This window comes from Numida meleagris, chromosome 1 (genome assembly GCF_002078875.1).
Source record: "Numida meleagris isolate 19003 breed g44 Domestic line chromosome 1, NumMel1.0, whole genome shotgun sequence".
In the NCBI taxonomy this organism is placed as follows: domain Eukaryota; kingdom Metazoa; phylum Chordata; class Aves; order Galliformes; family Numididae; genus Numida; species Numida meleagris.
Window position 1 is genome coordinate 63,109,201 of NC_034409.1, and position 26,251 is coordinate 63,135,451.

The 26,251-nt window shown below is 41.0% G+C and overlaps 1 protein-coding gene across 3 annotated transcripts in view; it reads left to right on the forward strand.

Moving 5' to 3' along the window:
• Nucleotides 320-26,251, forward strand: part of CALD1 (caldesmon 1) — a 187,712-nt gene continuing 161,780 nt past the window's right edge. The window contains exon 1 of one of the 3 annotated variants that reach the window (XM_021390571.1): nucleotides 320-575. The gene's annotated coding sequence lies outside the window, so the exon portion shown is untranslated. The remainder of the gene's footprint in view (nucleotides 576-26,251) is intronic. The other 2 variants (XM_021390531.1, XM_021390551.1) reach the window with 2 other exon arrangements.

The following is a 26,251-nucleotide window of genomic DNA, read 5'->3' on the forward strand; positions in this document are numbered from 1 at the left end:
TATATTTGATTTTTAAAAACCTGGTGCAGAAAGTAAGTATGTTTACTGTGCTCCTTTCCATTCAGTGTACTTCCTTTTTTAAGCTCCGTTTGCATTCAACAAGACAGCCTCTTTCTCCAAGATTAACATTTCTTATGATTGTTCCTGACAGAGGATTTACTTTCAGAGGCCCTGCTAAGGATAACCAAAAAAGGGCATGTAGCAAGACAGTTTTGGCAGCTTGCATGAATTTTCGGAGCTTTTTAGGTCTTGGTTTTCTGATGAGTGGCTTCCTGAGCATGCCTAGGGAATGACAGGCATCTCTGCAGGCAGGCTGAACCCACCTTGGCTTGTGCGTAGCCATTGGCTGCCTATTAGAATAAATTGAGGACAATGCATACCGCTGCCTGCCAATTGTAAACATAAGGGATATGTATTCACTTAGCATTGACTTTTGGGAGGGGCCAAGGCAAGGCTGTAGTTTTATTGAATAGGGCTGTGTGTGAGGCTGCTGGTGTGCCTTTCTTGCTGCGCTCCTGCCCAAGCAGCCAGTTATTCATTTCCTTCCTACTAGTTGAAAACTTTTCACCGCAGAGGTAAGGGCTTACCATATGTATTTGTCGGGGAGTGAGCTGGTCTGACTGCGTTTGCGTCGTGGCTAGAGATTAAGCAGCATGCAAAACCTGACGAGCCGTGGAAACGCTCCGAGAGGCTCAGATACTCTTTTTCCTCTCTTCCTCTCCCTGTTGCCCCTCTGTCCAGATGTTCACGGGGAGCCGAGGGGGCAGTTCTGTGCTGGGCTGTGCAGGGCTGCTCACTCACCCACTGGCAGACTCCAATGCGGGGCAAGGCGCCGGGAGCAGGGCAGGGTCCCACTCTGTGTGGGATCCTGCAGCGGGACTGTCAGCGGGACGACAGCCTACAATTTCCATATTTTTTCTTTACATATAAGAAAGGAATTGCAATAAGAAGGTCTTTGGTGTGGTAATGCTCAGTGAATTGCTTTTATTTTGCAACTTAATACTCGGGCTTTCAGACTGCAAAGGCAGCCTCCCTCTGTAACTGATATGGATAGAGTAAAGCTCTGGTTAGCGTAACCGATCCGATGCTTGCTGCAGCAGATGTCTGTCATGGCAGCTTTTCACAGAAATATTGTTGACAATAGACAGCATCCGTTTTTGTTTTCAGCCTTCAGCATGCACAGCAGCGCACTGCCAGAAATTTTCCTGTGAAACTGTCTTTCCTGCTAAAAGGGGGAGAAAAAAATGCTCTTGGGTGGGACTGGAGCTCTTAAAAGTCTTGCTCTGTGTTGGTGTCAGTCAGACCATGGCTTGCAGAGCCGGTGAGCAGGCTGCACTCCTTTCCAGCTCCTTTGCTATGCTTGGGTAGTCTGCAGCAAATAGTGCAAGGCTGGCTGCTGCTGGCATGGTGTTCTCTGCAGTAGGGAACTTCTCAGGGAGAGGGCTGGGAAAATGAAGGGAGGAATGATGCTAGTTGCAGACTGATACTTGGGAGAGACAGACATTGACCAAACTGCCAACCCCTGGCTAGTGCTAGAGTTGGTTCTTCTCGTATGTCATATGACATATCATATGGAAAACTGAACAAGAGAACTCTTAAAATGACTTTTTGTGGACTATTTCTTTTCAGAGTATGCAGCTTTTATGTAATTTTGTCTATCTGTGAACTCTGCTCTTGCTAATAGTCATATAGGAGAACAGTTTGTGAAAATAACCCGTTCCCTCCTTGGCTGCAGCTCAAAGAAAGTAGGCTGGGAGAGTGTTTCTTCTGTGAAAAATATGTATTTGCAATAAGTTGTCTATTTTAGATATCATACTGTGAATGATTGTGCTTGAATGAATTGCCATCAAAGAACCCTGAGACCCTGTATCCATTCTTTCTCAGTCTCACTAAATACAGCAGTAGGCTGCTGTGCGAGCATCTCCAGATGAATGTCATACCCTTTTCTCCTGCCATCAAGAGACAGGGTGGGATTCTAAAACTGCATACACCCAAACCAATCAAACAGACTGTTTTAACCTAAATTACCAAGTGGAGTGATGCTTCAAGGAAGTAAGCAGTCTATTTGCCAAATTAATTTGCCTTTAAAGTAAAGCAGGACTGAGCTCTGTTCTCAAGATACTTGCGAAAGTGCAGGTCTGCCTTTCTTTGGGAAGCCTTCTGATAGGCAGGTATCTTTGATAGCAAGCCTGCAAATGTTAACATAATAGCTAAATAACTATTGTGAGGGGAGAAACACTTTGTGCTTCCCTGTGAACAAGATATGAAATTGAAATAATATATATTTTTTGAAGAGTCCTCTTTGTTGCAGCATGTGATGACAAGCAGATCAATTCCACACCTTTCATTCACTAGATTAGTCTTGGTGAAATCAATACCTTCACTAACAGATGCAGACTCTGATGCTAGGAGGGTCACGTCTCGTTTGAATGCTCTTTGACAATGAGTAGCCTAAGGGTGCGTTAGGAGAATAGGGATTTTCTGTATTTGCCACTTTAGATGCTCACAGTAATTTTCTGACGCAGGGCAGCCTAAGAAAGGGGTAACTTTGCTAGTGCTTTTATTTATTCCCTGGCACTGGCAGACCACGCAATCACATCACTGAAAGCTAAGTGATTTGAAAGGAAAGGGTGCCTCTGAGTTCTGCTGGCTGACACTAGAGGAAAAATTGAGGTCCATTAAAACATGAAGATTTCTTATTCCTTGAAGACTCAGTTCCAGGGCCATACACAGCAGGGAGACATGCTGGTCAGCAACCATCTGAACCTAGACAGCGTTATTATCGGTGCTGCTGATTCCAGCTGGTGAGACCAGAAAGATATGGCAAGGTTCCCTTTGCTGGCTGCCTGCTGGGATGTAGCTTCTGTTGCACAAGGAGTAAGATGCCAGGAAGAGTCTATCAAAAGCCAGGCAAGGAGTGCTCTCTGTTTTGCCCTTCTCTGTGTGCAGCAGTAGCCCTGCTGCACGGGGTGATCACTGCAGAGCCAGACACTGCCACACAGTAGAAGGGTTGGAGTTGTTTTTTTGTGTGCTTGAATGAAAACCAAAGCAAAAAAAAAAAAAAAATTCCACTCTGAATGATGTGCATTAGGGCACCTCTTAATTGATGTGACTGTGGTTTTCCAGGCTTTGGGTGGCTTGTGCAGGTGGAAAAGGGCAATGCAACCTGTATTCTTGTGGTAATGCTGATGCTGGTTCAGCTTTTTTTATTGTCTGGCAGAGGTGACTGTGTACACGTGCTCTGTGTGGTGCTGCTGTACACCTTAATCTGTGTTGTCGTGTGTAAAAACCACTCCTTGCTCTTGTGGAGGCTTAAAATGCTGCTTGCCCTGAAGAGGTTTTGCTTCCCAAGGGGATCTGTTCTATTGCAGAGAGGTGAGCCTTTGCTCTCTCCCTTCCTTCCTGCAGGACAAACAGGATTTTGAATGCCTTGGGACCACTTAAAATAATTTGATTTCTCTGTAGCTTCTCACATGAAACCCATTCAATTGGGTGCTCATGTTCAAATTTTTACCAGAGACCAGTGGAGATGTTAACCTCTATCTGCTAAGGGGACAGCTTAGTGCATTTAATTACTACACATCAAGAGGGACGGGAAACCATATATGCATAAGAAAGAGAGGGCCAGACAGTAGCATTAGCTGTCCATCTGCAGGGCTTGTCTGGACTCTCCTGGGCACCTAAGAAAGCACCAAAAAAGGTAACTGGGCAGAATGCGAAGCATAGCCTTGTGAGCCTCTTGTTGCCTTTCCAGGGAGCTTTATGGGGAGCTTGCAGGGTTGGGCTCCAGCTGCACAAAGCCTGAGGCAGACAGGCCTGTGGCTGCAAAGAGTAGGAGTCCATCTTCAAAGAAAACGTCCATTCTTTTAAAATTGTCTCCTCTTAGTAACTACCTCCTGGAAGCTCATATCAGGAAAACTGTTCCTCACTCGATTGCTCACCTTTAGAAATGTTCATACACAAGGGCCAGCTTCTGGTTTTGTTCCTAGCTCTTGTGTGGTTTGAAACCCCTGGGTTTCTAGGGCTGCTGAGAATGGATTTGGAGCACAACTGTGCTGGAAACAAGTCACCCACCTACACACCAGAACCTCTCCTGGGGTGCTGGTGCTCTCCAGGAGGTTGTGGCTGTTGCATGCCTCCAAACGGTTTGTCAAGAATTTTGCTAGGGCTGAAATTTGACTCAGAGGCATTTGAAGATCAGATTAGGTTTGACCTTTTGGGGTGGAACACTGAGGTCATAGGATGGTTGGACTATGTAACTATTTCTCTTTGGTTTTCCTAAAGCTCTGGTACATTTCAGCTAGCGTAGTGGGGAAGGACACACAGTACATTGTAATTTGGGATCCCTCCCACCCCCGGGGGAGCTTGTTCTTTTCTTGAAACAAATTAGATTAACCAAGATTAGGGCATGTAGCGCTGTCAGCTAGCTGCTAGCCCTGCTATGCTAGCAATATGGTTTACATCCAGAGTAGGAAACTACTTCATTTTTCTTTGGATCTGTGCATAGTCCTGATAAGTGGTGTGGGGCTGGCAGCTGGGCTGCCAAGCAAATAGTAGCATTAGCAGTCCCTCTTCTCAAGCATTGCTAACTGGAACCTCCTGAGCAGAAGATCGTGCCTGCTGGTGTGTTTAGGGGGTCTGTGCTGAAGCCAGAACAAAGTGCTCACTGGGTCTGTTCTGCTGACTTGCAGTAGCAAATAACTGGGTAAATGAGGGAAAGAGGGAGAGGAAAAAGAAGGCCAGATCTCAAACTGCTGTGGTCATTTGATTTTTTTTCCTGTGGTCATAAATACCTGGTGAGTCACCTAATGGCTGTGTGTCTGTTTTTGAGTCTTAAGGCCTCAGGATAATCTTTGCTGTTTTCTATTTAGCCCATGAGGCTACTGAGCATTTATAAATAATTTGTAATCCTGTAATCCAAGTTTAAGCACTGGCCTTATTTTTGATTGATTTCAATTTTGATTGATTGGAATACCTTATTTTTAATTTATTTCTTAGTGAGAACGTACACATTTTGGCTTGTTTGCAGTTACATATTTCCCTAGAACTCTTTTTTTTAGAGTGCAGGCATAAAAACCCAGAAGCACAGTGAAAGCAGTTGAAAGTGGGCCAAGCTCAGTGCTGTGACACTGAGCTGAAATGCCTGGATGGGATTTCTCCAGTATTTGCAGATATAAGTGCACTTGCTGCACCTGAGAGTGTTGCATCCTCCAGTGAAGTATTTGTGCAGGTACCAGAACCGCAAGATGACATCTTTTGCTGACAGCCTTGTTAGAGTGTCATCAGCTTGGAACAGAAACTCCTGGCCATGCTGCTAGTCTTTGTCTGCTTGCCCAACTTCATGTTATGGGAGCATTCAATACTGTACCTCCTGGGGGTGGACTGCAGTGGGGAAAATGGGAGGGGAAGGTTTCAAGCAATGGAAATCATGGCGTGTTTCCACAACCTCTTGTGTACAGAATACAAATAAAGAGAATTTCCCATGGGACTTGCTGTGGAGGGTGTGAGGCAAAGTGGAACCCACCTGTTTCCACATTTTCTGGTTCATGTCCTTAAATGGGGAAAAAAATCTTTGGAATTTAGCTCATAGAAGGGTTATAAATAGATTTGTGGAGATAAGGTTTCGCTGTAAATGCTCTGGTTTGGGATCTATTCAGGAAAGTGACAGTGTAGGCAGACAAATACATGGGAAAGGAGGGCTCTTGCTAACAGCAGCAAGGCCATGTCTTCACACACAGGCGTGTGTGCACATGCATGTCCCCTGTCTGCACAGGTCATCATTCTTCCTCAGTGTGTGTGGGGATCAATGGGGCACGGCTAACTGTGCACCGCTAGGAACTGAGTAACTCGGAATGAGGAAAAGTTGCCTTTCGCGATCCCCGCATGTCTGTGGGACTCAGGATGTGCCGGAAGCTCGCTTCGCCTCCCACCCCGGAGCAGCAGTGGCTGTGGGGCTGGGCCAGGCCCTGTGGCCTGGCACAAGTCTCTGCCAGCCGGCTTCAAAGGGAGCTGTGCCCATGTGGAGGGACTGAGATTGGTCCCTGTTTGTTTCTTATTTGCAGGGCTTTGATGTTCCCCTTCTCTTTCTGTGACTGCCACAGGGCATGTTAGTTACTAACTTCTTCCCACTTCATTCTTTTCTTTGACAGTGAGCTCTCTAATGGTAAAATGGTCCTCCTCCCTTCTCCATTTTTTTTTTTATTTCAGCCACAGTGTTCACACCAGTAAAACCTCTCTCTGATCCCAGAAGCAAAGGCAGGACTTCTCTAATTCCTCACCTTTCCAGAGAACCCAGCAGAACTTGTTGCATAGCCCAAATCACTGCTGTCTAGTACAAGAACTTGTATCTAGAACGGTTTCAATCTGCATCTTCCCTTTCCCCTAAAATAATGATCTGGTGATAACCTGCTTTTTCTCAGCAGATTCAAAGCCATGAGGAGAATTTGGCTTCATTCCTGTCTGGTTAAGGCTCATAAGTTTGGGAAAGAAATTCCTTGGGCTTGGCCATGAATTGTGGAAACGAGAGTGAGCTGTGTTAGCTCTGAGCTCCAGGGAAATGTTAGGCCAACTCTCATTTACCTCCAGAGCTGAGCCTCTCTGCTGCTGGTGCTCCAGGATGTCATCCTGCACAGGGGCTGTGCTGTGGTTCTAGGTCCAGAGGGGAGGGGAAGGGAGATGAAAGGAGAGGGTTTGCCACTTTGTAGTGCTGTGGGAACAGCATACTCTATACACATGGCCACATCCTGCCATGGAAGTTAGGGATTTCAATCTAATTCAACCGACTTCAAATAAACTGGGTTATAAAGACTGATGTGCAGCATTTTAATTGCTGTAAATATGAATAAGAGTCCTTAGGAAATTCTGATGATGGACAAAAGCATTTATGTGGCTAATGTATATTGCATTAACAAAAGCAGGCCAGCTGAAGAGTTCCCCTCTGCTACTCCCTGTAACTTAACACATGGGTTGTCTGAGTTCTGCTGTCACTGTATTGGTGAAAAGGAGGGAGATGTTTTAACCTGGGCAGTGGCTGGTCTGATTCTGATCTTACTTCAGCAGCTGTGTGGTGTTGTAAACCTTATTTCAGTTTTAAAAAATACACATTGGGTCTGATCTCAGTTATCATAATGTAAATCAGAGTTTCAGAATCCATCCCTTTTTGTTTTGCTTTCTATACATCCCATGAAGGATAGGGAAATGATATTTCATAAAAGAGAGGATGCTGGTAAACCAATAGGCCAGTATAAATTCCACTGCTCATTTGCTCCCTGGTGATTAAAAGGCCCTGCCATAAATGGGAAAGGCCGGACATTCATTCACTGCAGCCACAATAGTAAATGTCTTATTCAGTGGATACAGTATGCAGTCAAGGAGCAAGGGTTTGGGACAATAAAAAAGAAAAGCAGCAACTATTGTTTGCAGCTTGTTTGTCGTTTTCTCCACTGTGTGTTATTAAAAAGCTCTGTGACTATTTTCTTTTTTTTTGTTCCTTTATTTAGATCCATGCAAACGGCAGTAGGTTTGTTTTGCCACTTAATCCTCCCTCCATAAAACCAGACACACGAGCCTATTTCCTCTCCTTCGCCTTACACAACCCAAACAAGAAAAAGACATTTCCTCTAACAGTATAAATAAATGTAGCTCTTCTGTCTTCAGCATATCTCTTGTGGGTTTATATGACTACAGGCTGGGATTAGCAGACAAAATCTTATTCTCACCCCAGGTATAAAACACTGACATTAACAAAAGCAATGATTAAATGCCAATGTTTCAGAAACAGCGGTAGGATCACAGGAGTGCATCAAATAGGAAACGGGTGTGCATGAACAGAGATGAGTCTGGGGGGAGGGCAGGAGCAGCGTGCTTTGGATGGGAGTTGTATTAGGGCTCCCAAGTGCTGCATGCACCCTGAGGGATTTTCCTCCCAGCACATCAGTTCCTGCAGTGAAACCCTATGCAGATGACATTAAGATGTGAAGTCGTTAGAACACAGTTGTGTTTACATTCTCATTTTTCAGTTTGTTTTCTTTACGGTTTAGTACTTTCTCTGACATCAAAATCAAGGGGAGTAAATAGTCAGCCTAGTTGCTTTTCATTTCCCAAGGACACATAAGCAACAACAGCAATGGAACTACATGGTGTTCCCTCCATGCTGAAGATTCCTGTGCATTTTTTTATTTGTCATGAGCCTTACAAATATGATGTTTGTGTCATATTGATAGATTTAGAGGTTATAGATGGGATCCTTTAAGCTGCTGTCATTTTAATGTAAACCCTTATGGGTTTACATTGTTGGCATCATCCAGTTACTCGTATTTTGAGTATTTTTAAATTAATGTGGTTGACTCTTCAGATGATGTAGCTGGTCATGGGACAGTTGGCTAGATTTGAATTCATTCTTCTGTTCCTCAAAAATTGTAGTGTTAGTTTCAAGAAGTACCATGGCCCTGTGACAGATCTGTAGTTAAACATCTGTTTTCATACACATCTGGGCCTCTGCAGCTTCCAATCAGTGTAACTGGTAATATGACTTTTTTGTCAGTGTTGGTGAAGTAGACTTTCTTTCAGACTTCAGATGGTTTAGCTTCTCATCACCACTGTTTTTTTGACGCACACCATTGTTTCTGTTCCTAGTGGTAAGGAAAATTAGTCTTTCTGTTTGGTGGTGTCTTAGTTTCAGCTGAGATGGAATCATGTTCTTTAGAGTGGTATCATGCTATGTTTTTGGTTCTAATAGAAAAACAATGTTGATAATGCACCAATGTTTACAGTTGCTGCTAAGCAGTGCTGTACAGAGCTAAGACCATTCTCAGCGAAGGGCCCAAGGAGCTGGGAGGGAACAGAATTAGGACAGCTTACTGAAGCTGACCAAAGGGATATTCCATATCATATGATGTCATGTAGAATGAATTTTGAAGGGAGTGGGAGCTCATTTTGCTCTCTTCTGCTGCTGGGGGGGCTAGCTGGGCATTGGCTGGGGGCTGGTGAACAATTGCTTGTGCATCACTTGTTATATACATTCTTCATATATACACATATATGTAGTCATAACTATTATCCTTTTCCTTTTGTCTATCTTAGTAAATACTTTTATCTCAACCCACGAGTTCTACTTATTTTTTTCCTGATTCTTTCTCCCATCCCACTGGGAAGGAGGGGGAGTGAGCAAAAGACTGGTGCTCAGCCACTTGTTGGCTTAAACCACAACATGTGGTCCTTTGTGATAGTTTCTGATACTTTCCTTCACTGAGAAGTTTTTTTTTTTCTTTTTTCTTTTCAATGTATTGCTTTCTTAAAGATGAAACCAACACCCTCAGCATCATCAGAAGGATCACGATATTTTATGTCAAAGAGCTGGAGGGTACAGGCCTACTTTGAGATAGTGTTGCTTTTCATCTCTGGATGGCGGTTCTTCTGAGGAAACATCATTTGACTGTTAACATGGAGCTGTGGTTTATAAGACTGATGCCCAGTGAGGAACCCTAATGTGGCTAAAGAAGCACTGACAGGTTTTGACAGCCCAGTTGTGTGATAGTAATACAGATTGCTGCTTCTGTTTTCTGGCTATTGAAAGGATCTGCGGAAAACCAATTTAGAGACCAGAATAACTAAATAACAGTTCTCTTTCGTATTTCTTCACCCAGGATTTGGACAGTGAGAGACCTTCTATTATATCAGCTTGTAAGTGCCTCCTGGAACCTTTGTGAAAAGCCCTTGGTTAATAAGCAAATTGAGAACAATAAGTATTCTTGCATGGTTGAAGAAATTTTTATTTCTTCGGTTTTTAGCATCTTCAGTCTTCTTGAGCCCAAAAATAATATGTGAGGCTACTTTGTTTTCCTTTTTCCTCTTTTAAGAGACAGGTAAATGATGCATACTTTGGAGTCTAAGAGATTTGTGTCTGAGTTTCATGTTTGTGCAGTCTCATACTGGCTGCCAGTGGAGAAGCTTTGCAGAAGTTAAACTCTGCTGCTCTGCATTGTCCATGACTGGGAGTTCTCCTTTACTTGTAGGTGTCTTTTAGTAAAGACTTTCAAAGTTGTCATTGTACAAGAAAAGCTTTTTATTTATGTTTGTTTATTAGAAGAATACTCTTCCCTTTTGAATTGGCTTAAGATTTTTTAGTCTGTTGTCCAACAAAGAATTTCCACAGTCAGTAATGATGTTTATTGCTTCACCCGTCAAACCAAAAAGTTACTGTCCTTCCTAGACCATCTGCTCCAACAAACCAAAAGGTGTTACAAAAGAAGCAGTACTTATTTTTTTTTCACTGCCTTCTGTAACAGATATGAACTCCTTTCTTGGAGTCAGTATATAGAAAATTTAATATTAATACGAGGGGAGGTGTTTTACTTCTGTATCAGTGTCTGATAAGTATCACTGTGTGTTAGTAAGAAATAAAAGGAATTTACTATATGTGTAGGAAATAGGTTTCGTTTTGATGAACAGATTGAAGTGGTGGCAGACTGTGAATCTGACTTATATGACAAAACAGTTACACAGTTGTGAAAGTCTGGAAACAGTGTGGTGAACTGGAAAAAACATTACAATCTGAGTATGTTATTTCTGTCTCTCCTGTGACCCTTCATGGCAATGGAAAGGCACTGATGGAAAGTCTGTTGGCATCAGAAGGCATAGAAATGGTTTAATCAATCTTGGTTCAGTGCTTAAGTATTGCTGAGGCTGAATTTAAATCTTTAAGTTCAAGGTTTTTCCCCCCATTTTAAAATAAAATACCAGAGGCTATAGGCATTTAAAAAAAAAAAAAAAAAAGGAAATCCCAAACTGAAAACCTGGGAAAGACATATTAGGTCATCTTGTCCCATTCTCTGTACAGTGTGAGATGACTCCCTAAAGTATATTCACACGTGTTTTGTCCATAAACACCTCTGTTTATTAACAAAATACAATAAGCTGTAGTTTCTCAGTGAGGATTGGGATAGTTTGCTACACTTTCTAGTTTTTAGCAGGCGGAAATAGCTATCATTCTAAAATGTGTTTCTTGGCCTATGGATATTGCACATATGAATTCAAGCAAAAAATACCTAATGAATGGAAACTCATAGAAGAGTTAATGGCAGCTGGTTTATTGTGGACCTTTGACATGATCTCACACTAGTTTAATACAAGTGTTACCTCACTGACTTTGATGGAACTGGTTTTCATTTGCAAGGGAGTAAATGAGGCCAAAATCAGTCAAAGACCTAGGGATACTCTCTGGGAGAGGGTTTTAGTTTGGGGAATGTACTTTGCATCCATATAAATTATATGGGCATACCTGCACATCGCAGTAAATGCATCAGGCCACCTGGGAGATGGGGGTCATATTCTGCTTTTAATAGCACCTGTGCAAATCCAAAATGAAAGGAAGGGATAACTTGCCAGGAAGGGTCAGAGAAGTATCTCATTTTTCTGAGTGCTGTGATGAGTTTCCTCCTGACTGGATTTCTTATGTTTCCTCAGTGAGATGGGTAAGAAATACGGAAGAGTCAGCCTGTTCTGTGGCTAGCTTCAGTATTTTTGTTCTTCATTTCAACCGTATCAAATTAAAAGAGTAGTTGTGTTGATTATTGTCAATCCAGCTCAGACAAAAGCACCACCTGTACAATTATTCTGCCTTGAAGCTATCAAAGCAAGCAGTGAAATAAGAATCATATGTTTTAGTCAAACTGTTCTTCAGAATTGCACAATATTATGTCCTCCTAGCTCAGCCTTCAACTTAACTGAATCTTGCAAAACTCTCAAAGGCATCTGTGCTCTATTGTAAGGAAGAAAGAGCTTCAGATTTTCCCAAATCCAGCAGAGATGTTACTTTGCCTGCTGGTTAGTAAGACGCTATAGCACCAGTTAACAGCTGTGAGGTAAGCATTGCATTTGTGTGGTGTATGAGGAAACATGGCTAAAGAAGTGACAGACATTGATTAAGAGTGGAGAAAGTCTGGGGGGAAAGGTTTTGTCTTCACAGTTTCTTGCTGCTCATGTTCTGGTGGTCCTGTTCCCTGCTCTCCAGCACAGCAGCACCTGAAGTTCTAGTGTGTGCAGAACCACGGTCTACAACTTCTTTGTGCACACTTTGAAATGTGTTTTAGGGTTTGAATTTAACACAGCTCCCTGGATTGTAGCAGGATTTCCTAGCAGTGTAAACACTGGTTACAGATGATTTTTGCTTTACTCAGACTTTGAAAGGGTTAAGTTTACAGGTGTGTTACAGAAAGATTCATTGTAATGTGGCTGCAATTTGGCTTGGGGCACTCCTGCTGACAGAGGAAAACCATTTTAAGACTGTGGAGTTATGTAGTGTTAACTGTGTTAATTTTCATTTTTATTTTACTGAAGAAGCAGAATGATCATAATTAGGCAATCTATTGGCCAAAACTGGCGGGAGAGAAGGCAGTACAATATGAGAAATGCTTTAAATGGTCCTACCCACTTCTTTAAAAGGGAGCTCTCAACTCACACTTGGTTGGAAGTCTTTTCTCAGTCTCTTACTGGGTTCTTGCTGTTCACTATCTGAGGTGAAGCTAGTGATATTGTCCACAAAAAGTGCAACAGAAGCTAACACTCCTGTGACTCCTGCAAGCGCTAATTACTACCGGTGATGATGCAGCATTGTGCCCCACAGAGCTGATCTGAGAACGCCAACCTGCTTCATGCAGCATACTGGTGTACCATGAGACAGAAATGACTTCCAGCTGCAGTGCTCTGCCACATTCACAGTGGTTAAGTGTGAAGGAAAGGCCCTTTACTTGGAGCTTTTTAGTCTTCTCTGGACCTTCCTCCTGAGCAAATTAGGTACTGATGAGAGAAATGTGTAGGAGAGCCCTTATCTGAATAGGGTATGTGCAAGTTTTATCCTGCTTGCTTCCGGTGTACTTCTGTCCTTGAAGAAAACAAAGCAAACCCCCACATTCCTTTTGCTGTTTCAGTACTGTCTTCAGCTGAACAGAGCTTGCCAAGTCCACTCTGACCTATATACTCTGAATGATACTGTGTGCACTGTAGGTACTTTCCTTGGAATAAAAATGGCCATTGTTGTGTGGAAAGTCAATGAAAGAGCTGGGGCTGCAGACCAGGACTTGTGATTACTACACCAAAATGCATAGGTCTAAACAGAGAAGTGGTGGAGTCACCGTCCCTGGAGGTGTTTAAGGAAAGGACAGATCTTGTACTTAGCGACATGGTTTAGTGTGCAGTATTGATAGTAAGTGGGCAGTTGGACTAGATGATCTCAGAGGTCTTTTCCAACCTATATGATTCTATGCTCTCATACCAAGGCATACTCACAAGCCTTCTGTTTACTTAACCTCTCTCATAGCTCCTTGGACTGTTTACTGGGACTGCCATATTAACCACAAAGGAAGAGATAAGTAAACAGGAAAATTATTCTGTGAAGCATGGTTAGAATTTAAGAATATCTTAAACGTATTTATAAGCATTAAAATGAAAGAAGCAGAAAAAAAAGCTTAGGGTATTGAATACAGATTTATCTGCTGAACATTCTCCCGTGTGAAGGTTTTCACTGGCAAAAGACCTAGATAGATGTGGTCTATTGACATGGAAGTTATGAGGTGATGTCTTTTATTAGAAGCTGAATTCCCCCTTTGCTACTTAGTTAAATCCAAGGTTAGAATGCAGTGTTATGGTATTCTGTCCCAAGTAGTCTGGCCACCCTTGATCGGTCTTATTTTTGATTAGTAGAAATACATGGCAAGAGCTGTTGAACCACTTGCTGGAAACTTGCTGCTGCCAGAGATACTTACATGGTCTACATCTGCAGAGAGTTTTTTTTTTTTTTACTTAATATCCTGGAGATATGCTTAGCAAATAGCTAATGGACTGAGTGGGCAGTATATCTGGTTTCACTGGTTTCAGAATGCAAATGTGGTGCAGTCTGAAAAGCTGGACATCAGCAAAGGAGTGAAAACAGGGATGGAGACATAGCAGAAGCTCTGACCAATGGGTTTTGCACCCATTTTTTTTTTTAAAGTATTGCTTTATAGGTCTCAGGAATGAAAAATTATGATTCCATGTTGAAACATGCCTACAGCTGAGAAGAACAGTAGCATACATGGAAATAGTTGTTCCTCATGCAGCATTGATGCCACCTGCTCCACAGGGAACATAAACCTATTTCTGAAATACCAGAAAGAAAACTTTATGTACCACATGTGATTTTGCATTTATACAGGTGCAACTGGCTTCAGCTGAAGGGCTGTTTTGATGAGAGACGACGGAATGTCTCATTTATATCATTGGTATAAATTACTTCTTGACATCTACATGAGTGGTAGAAAACAAACACACTCCGCTTGTGTTGGTGTTCTTGTTGTGTGCATAAAAGAAGACCTGTCCTTACCCATATGCATTTTCTGTAAGGATATAATGCCCCTATTCAGTATTCATAAAGAAGGCAGTGGCTACCCAGCTTGGCTGCTTGATGAAGAGGCAGTTGCAGAATTCCACCCAGTTGAAATCACTGATTTTTGCAAATGGAAATTGTTTATACATTTTTCTTCATTAAATAGAAATGTAATTAGTGGTTTGCAATGTTTATGTGGGTAGCATCAGCTGAATCTTGTTCCAATCCACTGAATGCTTTCTTAACATGACCTACAATACACATCATGCAAAAATCTGTCCACGATGTCCAAAGTTAAGTGCAAATTCCCAATGTAAATATGAAGTTTTGCCAAGCTGAATTAAGCTCCTTAGGTGGTATCAGGAGGGCTTTGTTGGATTGTTTACTTTTTGCAGGAGGTAGGGGATAGAGGAGACTATAAATAGAAATAAGATGCTATTCAACAACTGAGGGATTAAGTCTTGAATTAGTCTGTTGTATAGAATCTAAAGACTTGAAATAAAATCACTGGCCAACACTCACTTTTTCAATTTAGCGATCTCTAGAAACTCTCTTGGGGAACCAGTTGCACTCTCAGCAAATTATTAGGACAAGGCAAGAGTGTCCAGCCAAAACTTTGAGGGGTACAGTAGTACTAACAGTGCCTTAGGTCTCAATCATGCCACTTTGTACGGTGGTGGGTCCCAGCATTATCCCAGATTGCTTCCTCTGTTACCTGATTGTCTTATTTTGTATGTGTTTTGCTTCACTTGAGCTTCATTGATCAGATATTAATTCTGATTTAATAATATTATAGCATTATAAAGCTTCTGGACAATTTATTTAAGCTGTTGTGGGCAACTGTACTGCAGTGTTTTTTATTGCATTTTAAGCCCTCACAATCTCAGGAAAGTTTTACCATGGTTGGAGCTTATTTCTAACCACTTGTGATAGTACAGAATACATTTCTGGAAGTGACATAGAATGAGCAATTTTTCTCCCCATCTGTCAGGATGAAAACAAAGTTCATGTGCTTAGTAAAGTACTAAAGTAAGAGTTTAATAGAGAGAAAAGGGTTTTCTGAAAATGGCCAGCACATTACTCAGGAACAGTGCACTCAGTTAAATGCCTTCTTGGAAGTATTGCATGTAAGAACCATAGAATCATTAAGGTTGGAAAAGAGCTCTAAGATCATCTAGTCCAATCCCCACCATGCCCACTAGCCGTGTCTCTCAGTTCCACATCCACAAGTTTCTTGAACACCTCCAGGAACGGCGACTCCACTACCGCCCTGGGCAGCCTGTTCCAATGCCTCACCACTCTTTCTGAGAAGAAATTTTTCTTAATACCCAACCTGAACCTCCCCTGGTGCAACTTAAGACCATTCCCTCTTGTCCTATCACTGATACCTGGGAGAAGAGGCTGACCCCCACCTTGCTACAAGCTTTCAGGCAGTTGTAGAGAGCAACTCCTAAGCCTCTTCTTCTCTAAACTAAACAATCCAGTATTGGATACATGTGCAATAAAATCTGAGATGCCACAATATGATGCTTTTAGGAACTTTCAAGTGTCAGATTTTGGACTGCAAGTTCTCTGCTGGCATTTTTATCAATGACAGTTCAATTCTGTTTCAGTATTTCTACTAACAGTTGATGCAGACTGACAGAAGAAACACATGCCTGGCATTGACTTTTACCCATCTGTATGTGGCCAGTTGCTTATAGTGCCTGGTTCATAGTTGAGCTCACCACTGGCAGCTGAAGGGAAGAGGACCTGAAGCTTCACTTTGAATGCTTCTTTGCCATCAAGCTGTTCAGTTTCTGCTGTATTGACAGAGGTACCAGATTTGTTAGGAACCTCAGCTGTTGGCTCAGAGTATTGTTGTTGCTTGCACATAAAATTATGTGGCTTGAAAAATTATGTGGCTCCTTCAATTAAAGGAGCCCACAGATTTGTATATTTAGGTAATTGCTATCTAATTATCATAACATTGTTAATGTGATGAGGAAAGAGAGAAAACAAAACAAGGTTCTTTGAGCTAGCACGTAAGATTCTGTAGTACAACTACAATTTTTTTTTTAAAGTGTGTATGGTTAGCAGCTTTGAGCACTGTATGCTGTCTTTGATTATAACAGTGCTGAACTTTATCTGAAAAGTTGAAACCTCTGATTCTCTAGTACATCAGTAAGTGAAACCTAAGCACATGTAATCTGTAAAAATAAATGTAATTACTTTAGCAAATGTATTACAGCTGGCCAGGTTTAATGCTAAGATACCCGTTTCTTATAGCTGACTAGTGTCAAAAGACAGAGGTGATGGCTTGAGCTGCACTACGCAGACAGAATGGAGGAGAAAAAATATTGCTTGCATTCTTCTGAGTGCACATTAAAATGAATTAAAGTGAGCTGTGGTTCTGGCCTTTGACATTTCTTCCCACTATTTTCTTCTGTTTAAAGCATCTTGGTAAGGGTAGCTTTTTTGATTTCAAAAGCTCTGGTAAAATTGTAGCTAAATGATGCTTCAAAATTGAACACTTGATAATATCTTCAAGAACACCTAAGGCATCTGAAAGCCTTCACTAACCTCGTTTAAGGTGATGGTGTTGCTATAGCAGGATTAAGCGCTCCATTTCTGTTGCTGCTTTAGTTTTCTGTATGATTTTAACAGACTTTTTGGTCTTGTCTTATTTACCTATCTCTAAAAGACGCGTTTCAGATTTCCATAGTCTTTCCATAGCTGAAAGACTGACTGCAGCAAAGCACTTTGGTATAGGTCAGTGACTGATGTGGTGATAATGATAAGTTCATGAAAGGCTGTGGAAGATCTCCATCTGGTTGGACCACTGGCACAAAGTGTGACTTACGTGGGCGTAGCTCTCCATTATTCTGGAGATTCTTCTCAGCAAACTTAAGTGTTGCTTCCTAGAATGGGTAGGACCTTACTCATCTGCTGCAAAAGTGAACTTGTTCCTGATCTTTGGAAATCTCAGCAGGTAGAGATCTGTTTCTCATAGGAGTGTGGTGACTTCACCCTTAATTGGTGTCTACAAAGTGGTTAGATGTCCCTTACAGAAATGTGCACTGGGAGCGATAAGTGCATTGTGATACTGTTGACTGAAGTAACAGACACAAGAAGCAGGGGGAAGATAATGCTAACATCAGCTGCTAAGCTTCGTAGTTCCTGCTCTTTGATCCTGCAGGTTTCTAATTGTTCTTTTTCAGCATAGTTTTAAGTTCCTCTTTGCAAAGAATGTGCCTTTCTGAAGTGATGCGGGCCAATTGAATTTGGGTGATTAATCCAAACAATTGGAATAAATTATTAGGTTTACAATTTAAATCCTAACTTACAGCACAAGCTTCTCTTAGAACTCCACTTAGGGAGACTGAATAACATTTTAGAAATTACTGCTTCAAGTAGCCAGAGTAGGTTACAGGGACAAAACTAGTAATAAAATAACTAGTTATTTAGCCCATTGACTAATTAAATGACTTCCCTCCTCTTAGAAATACAATGCTGGATTTAGTAAAGCCAAGGTTTCTGGCATTACAAGCCAGCCCAGCGGTGTGACAGCTACAGGAAGAGTGGGCTCAGAGAGACTTCCTATGCATTTCAGAGCTCTGCAAGAAGCAGCTGTAACCTTAGCATTTGTGCTCCTGCAGACAGATGTCATAATCTCTCAGCACTGCACCAGGCATCACTCTCGGTGTGTGGTCTGTACTGAGAAAGGGATGCAAGGAGTTGCAGCCAGTTTATCTCCTACCTCTGCAGTAATTCTGTTCCCTGAGAAGGCCGTGGTGGCAGCAGCATAAGCAATAACACGAAGGGTCCCCTGGCTTGTGCTGGGGCCACGTTGAATCCTCTGTCTCTGATTCAGGTTGCTGTCTCTGTTTGCTCCAGCCTTGGCTCTGGGACTGGGATGAACTTGACCTCTGCTGTGCTGGGGTTGAATGCGTGTCTCGTCCTTTTTGGGCCAACTCCGTGGGAAGTTAGTAGAGGGAGAGGAACACAGGACCTTTCTTGAGAGGTGGTCTCATTCTTGTGCTGACATAACCTGGTCTCTCTAAGTGGCATTTTCCTCCTGTGAAATGCTACTTTTGAGTGTTTTGTGGAGTTAGTAGCAATTCTGTGGCTGGCTTTTAATCCCTTGGCCTCTCAAGCAGGATCTGGAAAGAAAAGCTCTAGTAGAGGCCTAAACTCTGTGGTGTTTTGTTTTGTACTGCTTTATTTATTTATTTACTTTAAGAAGAAAAAATGTAGTTTTTGAGTAACCTATAGACATTACATGGGCAACGTCCCTGCTCTGAATGGTTCCCAGGGCACTCTGCATCTTATATGGTCCCTAAGCCCAAACAACTCGTAGCTGAGAATTTTGTTTGCTTTCAAGAGAAAATTAATATATCATGATGGGCAATGCATGGCACAAAAGCCAAACTTCGCAAACAGCTGAGGATTTTTGTGTTCTTCTATCTGTTCATGGGTAATAATTAGAAAACAAAGTCCTTTGAAAATCTTAAGGAATTTTGGCTGCCTTTCAGAAGTGGTAGAGCTAAGTCAATAAAATGCTCAGAAGAGATTTTATGTCCCAAAACATATTTTATCTTGACAGGTTATATGCTATTGAGAGCTGTAGCCATGACTTGAAGCCAAGTTAGGAAAAGAACACTTCTGTTATAGAGCTGTGTTTGATGGGAATCTGAGGAGGAAAAGGGAGAGAATAGTGTGTGCTCTGAGAATGCCAAGTGCAGAAAGCTTCTCTAAGTTGAATTCCTGCGCATATATTAATCACTGCAACTTCTCTGGCTTCAGTAGGACTTTACTGATTTACATCCATTGGGCATCTGGTTGTTTTTTATTTTACACAATTGCTCTGGATCCATGAAAACATGGGTTTTGATAGAGGTTATGTAGATGAGTTGTAGCTTGAACTCTAAAATTTCTAATCTGTAGCATTTGCCTTTAAAACAAAACGGGCAAATGAAGTAATGCCTACCCTTTGAGACTTCTGTCTTAGCTGCCTTACTCTGTTTCTTTGTACTGATGTGGTTTCTATTGAAGTTTGCCCATCGAAGAGCTTGCTTTTATGCTATGCTTTTATGAATGAGAACAATAGGCCTTTTCTAGGTAGGAGTTGTGTCCAGTCTGCTGACTTTAGAAGGATGTTTTATTGCCCTTTGTGTCTTTCTATAAGAAAGGAACATGCAGAGGTAGTTCTAATTTGGGGGAGGAGAAAAGTCTGCCTCTGTGATACCTGCTGAATGAATTTATACATATCCAGGCACAATATTAAATTATTATAACTCTTTGGATGGAATGGGTGGAAAAAAGCAGTGTCTGTGTACCACTAAAATTACCACATCTTGGTTTGCTCTAATCCAGCCCGCACTTCTGTGATGTGAAGGCCACCTGCTCTTTCCAAATGACATAGCATTTGAACGGTATAGTTTGCCAGTGTGCCATTGTGTCTGCTGGTGGAAGGTGTTTACTCTGCTCTTCAGGAAGAAAGAATTCACTTTGCGGGTTCTGTAGGAAAACCACATACAGGCAGCACAGAATGCATGTGGGCTACAACAGCTTACTGTCAAGGGTAGGGAGGAGAAATCTGAAGCAAATTTGGAGACTACATTTGACCCCCATAATTAGCAGAAAATGAAGTGGATTTGGGGTTCAAGTGAAAGAATTCCAGGGAATTTAAATTCACTCCTCAGTCATTCCATATGTGTAAGTACAGGAAACACTTTTAAGAGGGAGTATAAATTGTCTGATTTTAACAGACTGCACTTTGATGCTTTGGGAAAATCATTAGTATTTTAGGTTAAGAAAACTGGGTGGAACATAGCTAGCTGCTGACTTCTAGTCTTGCCTGTCCTCTCAGAAGTCTGATTTCTACAAGACCCAAAGCACTTCTAATGTATGCAGGAGCTATGCTGTCAGTATTTATCAAGCATCATCATAAATAGGTGTATGACGACAAGTCACCGAACAGTATGTACTCTCCCAAAGCCTCATAGGATTACATAGAAAAGACTGGAATAAAAAATAAACAAGTCTTTGCATGTGTAGGCTGAATTCGTGTTCCTTCATAGAAACACCTTGAAAAGATACAATTTTGTCGTTCTACTGTAAAAGAATATAACTTTGACTGTTATACTTCCTACATCAAAAAATAAAAATTGGAAGGATGTTTATTTTTTCCTCCTTAGGAGTTTTGTCCTTGAGGCAATGAACAGTGTCTTGAAGTTGATAAAGGATTCAGCTGAAAATACAACTGTTGACTGCAGCATGGAATCAGCTGTTCAGAATTAAAAACCTTTGAGGGCTGGCACTGTAGCTGGCATTAAGTTGGCGTTAGAATTGGTGGCTTTGTTGTGTAAGTCACAGTGGAAATCCCTGTATTTTCACTTCTCTCACATTTTCACTTGAATTCATCTTATGATTTATATATTTGGAGTTTAGTTGCTTTGGAAATCCTTCTATTTGCTGGAAGTTTCCCATCAAATGTCAGGACAAAATTCTATCTCAACCTTCCTCACCATGGCTGTGCATGTTGGGCTTGGAAGAAGGTTTCATCTTTCCCTGGGTATCTTTGTTTATCCACTTAGGTTCGGTCAGATAAATTACATTTGGTGAGAGGGTGCATGGGTTTGTGTGGAGAAGAAATTTGCACATAAATAGAAATTGACCACTGTTAAATCATTTCTTCCCTATCCAAGAGGAGAAAGCAAAATATGCCTTCTAAATGTGTCTGAACTAAAACAATACCTCCACATTCTTTATGTTCAGTGGGCACTCAAAGCCTGTGTTGAGAGTAATTATAGAGAGATTTTGGCAGGATACTAAGGCATTCACTTCCAAAACTTTTACTGAATCTTCATCTTTCTTTGTTCTGATGTCTTGGGGTCTTGAAAAATATTTCATTGAGTTGGATAATTAAAAAATATTGAAACATACCAGGATCTTGTAATTACAGACTCCCACCGAGATGTGTTTGTGACCTCTAGCTGGATGGCTCATTTTTAGAGATGTCTGCTGAATGAGACTGCGAGATCTGAAGTTCTGGGACTGCATGGCACAGAGCATGATGCAAAATTGTAAGGCCAGATCAAGCTGATATCAGAGAAAATACCAAAAGCTGTTGCTGTCTGACAGCTTTTCTGTGAGTTAAGGAATACACAACAATATATTCCAGCAATGTTCAGGAAATATTTTTCAATTGGGTTACTAGGACATATTCTTCCCTTACACCCATTTATAGTCATTCTAATCATTAGTAGCTCAGGATTTAGTTACGTCTTTAGGAAAGTATTATGAATTCTGCATTGCTTGGCTTCTGCAAAACTTCTAAATAGAGGACTTCACCTTCAGGTCTGTCTATCTAGCATCTTTCATCAGCATCAAATTCACTCAGTTTGTCATCCTTCAGTAATCTCGTAAGAGTGCATGTTTGGTGAGGTTCTTTTCAGTTTTCTGTTGAAAGTGAAACCTGTGGTGCTGTGAAAAAAATGATACAAAGTCAGACAGATTCCACAGGGAAGAAAGTGTTTATACTTATGCATATACTTAAATGGATGCATTTATGGTTGCATAGGACACGATTGGCTTCTTTTCTTTTGAAGCAACTTGCTGATTTTTGTTTTTACAGTGTCATTTGAAATATTCATCTAAATGCAGAACCTTCTATTGTTGGACCAAATTTTGCCCTCTGCTAAAAGTGTCTGGACAGTGTATGAACCTGTTGTTCTTTTCTTTAAATCTTCAGAAATTGCACGATAGTACTGGCAGGTTAGAGAAAATCCAAAGCAAAAAGGATGCACAGAATCACTGATATATGATCGGTACAGATTTTTACAGGGGAATGCATCCACTACTAGCAGCTGAATGTGGTGTTCATATTTCTGTATGTACCATTAAAATCATGAACAAATTTAAGTGAAGTGGCATTCTGGGTGTGGAATTAGGGTTTGTCAGGAGCCACACCTCACCAGAAGCAGACATTCTTTTCTTGCTTTTGCTGGTGGAGATCCAGATGTATGTTTTAAAGTACAGTTTACTCTGGTCTGTACCCAAATAAGCAAAGATGGAATATTCCTCCAGATGGGGATGCTTAAATCACCAGAACATATCTTAATTTCTACTCTTTGTTGTCTTTCCTCTGAAATCCTTGTCACTCGAGAAAGTTTCTGGATGTTATTATTTGGAATATTCTCTTAAAACAATACCTGCAAAGTTATTTTAGACTGCTGATTCATTGCAATCCTTCCTAGCGTTTTTAGCTTTTCAGTTCTTTCTACAATGGATCTTGATGTTGGCAAGCCCAAGGCAGTAATAAAATGAAGCAGTCAGAATTTTGGTCAATACTTGATTGTCTTATATTCTCTGATTTCCCTCAGGGCAGAACATCTCATTGGTAAGATACCCAGGTACTTAGCATTGTTGGTGATATCACATTTCTTATATTTTAAAAGATAGAATATAAGCCTGCTTATGAGGAATGCTGGATGAATTGTGTTGAAATGAAATTCATGTTCTGTCTAGAAGAAGATAGCCCAAATGGAAGCATTTATCAGACTTACCTCCCGCTCTGAAAGAGTTCAGCTGTTAGGAAGAAGAAAGAACTGCATGCAGATTTCACACTCATTCAGCCATTGGACTTTTATAGGGAGACTGCCAGCAGGGCTGCTTGTTTATAACAAATATAGTTTGTGGGGTTTTTTTGTCAAGTTAAAAAACTGTCGGGGACATGTGTAAGGAACTTGTGTTCCACTGGTACAAAGCATTATCAGGTGTCATGAGGTAGATCAGAAAAAAAAAATCTGCAAATCTTTCCGGTCATTTAGCCCCTGCTTGTTATTGTAAAAAGACTAAAAATACTCAAAATACACACATAGTTGGATTTTCCTTCCAAATCTGAAAAAAACAATACGTCTATCTAAAACCTCTTTAATGGAAAATGATTCCCAAGGGAATAGAGAGCTTCTGGTTCTTTTCCAATAACTAAAAAGTTAACACTGAAACAGGAAGTGCATATAAATATCTACTCAGCAAATATGCTACACATTTATATAGCTAAGTGTGTCCAGTTGGCACTAGAAATGCTCCAGGTTCTCCAGGTTAACAATTTCATTATTGTGATGGAAACCTTAGGGAAAAATACAAGTACTTATCAAATATTTGCATTTATCCACCCACTTGCAAATCATTTGCAAGAACGATGCTTTAAAGATTTCCTTGGGCTTACTTAGTGGTTGTGGAATCTCTGTGGTCTGCCCTGTTCTGTATCTATGATTTTTGAGGTTTGCTTAGTAATTACTTCATGAATTTCCAAAATAATGCATTTTATAAAGAAAAAATGTACTGGAACTAATGTGGAGCAATGTCCTTACTGTGTCTCCTACTGAAAAAAGATCGGAGGGCTTTTACAGACTGGGGAAGAAGTAGGCCTTGGGAGATTTCTACGTGGAATCAATGGTGGGATATGTTCCGAGGTCAACAAAATACACTGTGGATCTACTTTTGTAACCCATAACTCCCATGAGCACTCCTTTCTGATATGGAAAGTACCACAGCTCCACCGGGATTATTGAAGTGAAATGGGTTAGTAAAGGACAGTTGGCTCTTACTGACAGCCGTTCTGTTCAGTAACCTTAAAGCAGATGGTCCCTCTTGAATTCAGACGTGATTTTGTGAAACGTGTATCAAACACTCTGGTCTCTCTTGAACAGTTATGATAACACACCAGAACTGGAAAACTCAGGAAAAGGAGCAAGAAGCAAAAGTTAAGGAGCGCTACTACTGGGAAATACTACAGCTGCTACTACTTATGATTCAGATAAAACACACAGATGATGCAAAGATCAGGATGGTGGGGGATAGTGAGCAGTGATGAAGATAAGGCAGCTGTACAGTGCAATCTGTATCACTCAATAAAGGGATTCCATTCAGATAAATTGTTGTAATGCGGCCAAACACAAAATCATATATCTAGGAACAGGAAAAACAGAATGAAGGATTGTATCTTCTGTGTATGAACCATGTAGAAGACTAATAAAAACTGAATTTTGGTATGTCCTCAGGGAGAAATATTGGCTACTAAAAGTCTCTATGATTCTACCAGAGAAAATCCTATCTAGTAGCTGGAACCTGAAGCCAGACAAGTAAATTAGACACACATTTTTATTCTCAAGGTGGTGAATGACTGCAAGAATAAAGTTGGGTTGATTCTTCATCTCCTGATGCTGTTAACAAAATGTGACATCTGCTTTTATGTTGCAGTAGCCTGAAGTTTGTCCTTCTCTCAGCTCAGTAGTCCCCTCAAATGTGCTACATAAAAACTCACCCGGGGACTGTGTGTGCACTAGGCTCATGAATCCTGCTAGACATATTAGAATGATCATGATGGAAGCTTGAGTGTGTTGTAACAAAAGTATTGAGCTTGTATAATTAAAACCCCAATAGGAATACTTTCTTACAGTGATTCATAAACTGTGTGGTAGTCTCTGTCTGGAGGAGTTCTTATAAGAATGTTTCTAGAAGATGTCTGGTAAGGTAAGAAACACAAAATAGAGTGCAAGGAAATAATGAGTTCTTACAGAAGAGACGGGAAGACTGATATTAGCGGCTGCAGAATGGTTTGGTGATCCTTGACATTAGGAAGCCAAAGACTGGGATAGATGAGCAACGTGTGAGCTGGAGGGCCTTCTGAATGGATGCCTTCATGGAAATACTTAGACTGAAATTTAGGGTAGGTTTTACTGTCACATGAATGACTCACTAGCATATACTGGGGAAAGATAACATCAAATGAGAGATTTGCCTCTCTGCTACATCTCCAGTACAAGAGCAAGCCATTCTAATAACCACTAATGATATAATCTCCAATTACAAAATGTTTCAGTAGGCACTAGGTACCTCATTGACATTATAGAACAAGAAAATGTTATGTAATACTTTAATCCACAGCTTATGCAGAATAGAAAAAAAGCACACTACTTTGAGCTGTCTGTGCATTTTATATTGATTTTGCGTTTAGAATTTTAGACCTAAAGAATCACCACTGAGCACTATGTATTTATCACTAGGCTCAATTAGTGACTGATGACTAACTGTTCTAAAGCAAAGTGCAGATATGACTTTAAACCCTTTAATAAATGTTCTAACTTTTCAGTAGAAATCAGGGCAGACACATTTTAGTGTATTTTTCTACTGACAACTTCAAACAGCATCTTACCTGTCTTAAGATGTCTCCTTGGTTAGTTGCCTTGAGGCTCCTTTTACAGAATCAGGGTAAAGAAACAGCCATTTTAAGACCCCATAGTTCACATCCTATATCCTAAATATAGCTAATAACACTTCATTTTTGTCCATAGAATCTGGATGACTAACTCAGGGGGGCAAATGCAAATAGTCATTGTTTGATCAGAGAAATTGCTGTGTTTCCTTGTTTTCCACTTTACGGAAATGGTTGAGGGAGCTTGGTGGGCTGAGTAGATTGTATGGGGACACATCGAGAAGACTGAAGTGGAGAATAAGGGACTGACAGATGAAAAAAAAATGAAACAAAGCTTTAATTATCAGCTGGAGATGGAAAGCCTGTGAAAGGTTTAAATGAGCGTGTGTGTGATGTGGTCAGAAAATGGGGAGGAAAAAGAAACATTTGTGCTGTGGTGTTTATAATCCCAAGTAACGTGGAAGGTTGCAAAGAAAAGCAGCCACAGAGGTGAATCAACAAAGTTTTTTTTTATTATTATTTATATTTATGCTCCTGTGGAGAGGACTAAAATAACAGAGATGTGAGAAAACATAGTGGAATTTAGCAAAAGGGTGTTGAATTTGAAAGGAGAGGTGAGAAAAGATGAAGATAGCATTGGATCCCCAAGTTTGTGGAGAGACAAGGAGGAGCTATCAAGAGTGACAGTG